Here is a 2,690-nt window from a genome sequence, read left to right as displayed (position 1 = left end):
CGGAGAGCGCTCCCTGAGCGCGCGTGCGGCCCGAGGGGTCACACTTGGCCGGCCTTCGGTCCCTCGTGTGTCCCGGTCGTACGAGAGGACGGCCGAAAACGCTTCCGAGTCTCGCTCTGGAGACACGGGCCGGCCCCTGCGTGGCACGGGTGGCCGGGAGGACGTCCCTGGCCCGGCGCTGCTCCGGCGTGTGTCCTGGGGTCGACCAGAGGGCCCTGGGTGCTCCGTGTCTGGCTGCGATGGTGGCGATTTTGGGGACAGATGTCCGTGTCGCGGGTTCCCTGGGCCGGCGGCGTGGTCGGTGGCTCGACCTCCTGTCCCCTGGGGAGGTATATCTTTCACTCCGAGCCGGCATTTTGGGCCACCGGGTTATTGCTGACACGCTGTCCTCTGGCGACTTGTCGCTGGAGAGGTCGGGCCTCTGGATGCGTGGTGGGCCTCTGGGCCTCCCGGTGACCCGGCTAGCCGGCCCTGCTCGTGCTGGAGCCGCCTGCTGGGGCCCGTGTGTGCCTGGTCTCTCGTGCGTCTGAGCGTCCCGACTCCCGGTGCCGCCTTGGGTCCGGGTCTCTGACCCACCCGGGGGCGGCGGGGAAGGCGGCGCGGGCTTACCCTGCCGCTGCGCGCTCCCTGCTGTGGGCACCTGGGGCGGCCGTGACAACCCCACTCCCGCTGGCTCCGTGCCGTGCGTGTCAGGCGTTCCTCGTCTCTGCCGGGTTGTCTGCCGCCCCTTCCCCGGAGCTGGGGGTGGTCAGGCTGATCTGCTCGCTGGCCTCCGGGGAGGCTGTGGCTGACTGACCGACCGACCCCGCTCCGGGGTTGCTTTCCCTGATTGATGTGGTGATGTCGTGCTCTCCCGGGCCGGGACCGAGCCGCGGCGGGCGAGGGGCGGCCATTCATGGTGAATGGGACCCGTTCTTCTCGTCCCGCCCGCGGGGGCCCCCTGTCTCTCGTCCCCGCCTGTGAGCGGTGCGTTGGGAGGCACTGGGGTGCGGAACCCGGCCTGACCTTGCTGTCCCGCCCCCGCCGTCTGCCTCGTGGCGTTCGGCGGGGGTCGGCGGGGTCCTCTGACGCAGCAGGCACCCCTCGCTTTCGCCTCTTGTGGTTGTCGCCTCGCGGGCCGCCCCCCTCCGCGGCGGTGGGGGTGCTGTCCCGCCGGCCCGTCGTGCTGCCCTCTCGGGCGTTGCACGAGCGCTGGCTCTGCCTGGGTCTTTTGCGGTGCTCCTGGAGCGCTCCGGGTTGTCCCTCAGGTGCCCGAGGCCGAGCGGTGGTGTGTCGCTCCCACCCCCAGCGCCCCCTCCTCCGGTCGCCGCCACGGTGCTGGCGCGTTGGGTCCTGAGGGAGTTCGTTGGGTGTGGGCCGAGGCGGTCGAGTGAGACGCGCCCCTCCCCCACGCGGGGAAGGGCGCCGCCTGGTCCGGCGAGCGCACGTCCCGTGCCTCCCCTCTGGCGGGTGAGCGCGGGCCGTGTGAGCGGTCGCGGTGGGCTCGGGCCGGCCACGCGTGCGCCGGCCGGCCGCCGAGGGGCTGCCGTTCTGCCTCCGACCGGTCGTGCGTGGGTTCACTGGAGGTGCTTTACCTCGCAGAAAGGAGGTGGGTGGACGGCGGGGGGGCCTTTGGGGGCTGTGCGCACGCGCGCCAGCCGGGCCCCTGCCCTGACCGTGAACGCTCAAGGTTGCCGCGGGTTTCTTCTCCTCGCGCCACATGCCCCCTCCCTTCCCCAGGTGTCCCCGAGCGCCTCTGTGGGCCCGACGAGGGGCGACTGGCGGGTGGGGAGTGTGACCCACCCTCGGTGAGAAAGCCTTCTCTAGCGATCCGAGAGGGCGTGCCTTGGGGTACCGGATCCCCCGGCCTGCCGCCTCTCTCTGCGTTGTGGTAGCGCTGCCGTAGCGACTCGCTTGCAGAGAGCCCTCCCCCGCTGCTCCCCCCTCGACGGGATGAGGCTGGGGAAACGGTGAGGGTTCCGCCGGACCCCGCGGTGGGGGCCGAGCGTGCGGCTCGTCGTCTACTGTGGCCCGCGCCTCCCCCTTCCGTGTTGGGGGAGGATCCCGCTGGGCCGGGCCCGACGTCCTAGCGGATTGGGAAGGCTGCCGCGAGCGGCGGGTGCGCGTGGCACTCCGTCCGGCGCGGGACGCCGCTGTGAGCCGGCTCTCCGCCCGCTCCCGTGCCGAGCCGCGACCGGTGCCGGTGACCGCGTTCGCGTGGCGCGGGGTTGGGCCGCCTGGCTCTTGGGGAGCGAGCCGTCCCCACGGGGGGTGCGCCGGTCTCCCGGAGCGGGACCGGGTCCGGGACGGACGAGAAACGAGCGATATGTGGCCCCTGGTGTTGGGCTTGTGGCTGAGGTTGCTTCGGGGCCCCCGGTGGCAGGACCCGGGGCTCGTGAGGGGGGTTGCTCGGTGGGTTGCCCAAGGGCCGTTCGGCGTCCCAGGCGGGGCGCCGCGGGACCGCCCTCGTGTCTGTGGCGGTGGGATCCCGTGGCCGTGTTTTCCTGGTGGCCCGGCTGTGCCTGAGGTTTTCTGCCCGAGTAGCCCTCCGCGGGTTCCCCGTGCCCTCGTCCCCGTGGCCCCCTGGCTCCTTGCCTGCCTTGTGCCCCTTTTCCCCGCCCGCCGCCTGCCGATCTTCTCTTCCCCGAGCGGCTCATCGGCTTCTACGCTGTTGGCCGCCCCGTCTGGGCCCGAACCCGGCTCCGCCTTCT

This window comes from Chlorocebus sabaeus, unplaced genomic scaffold, assembly GCF_047675955.1.
Source record: "Chlorocebus sabaeus isolate Y175 unplaced genomic scaffold, mChlSab1.0.hap1 unalloc_scaffold_1251, whole genome shotgun sequence".
NCBI classification, from domain to species: Eukaryota; Metazoa; Chordata; class Mammalia; order Primates; family Cercopithecidae; genus Chlorocebus; species Chlorocebus sabaeus.
The sequence above is the reverse complement of the archived record's forward strand: the minus strand, read 5'-3'. Positions refer to the sequence as shown.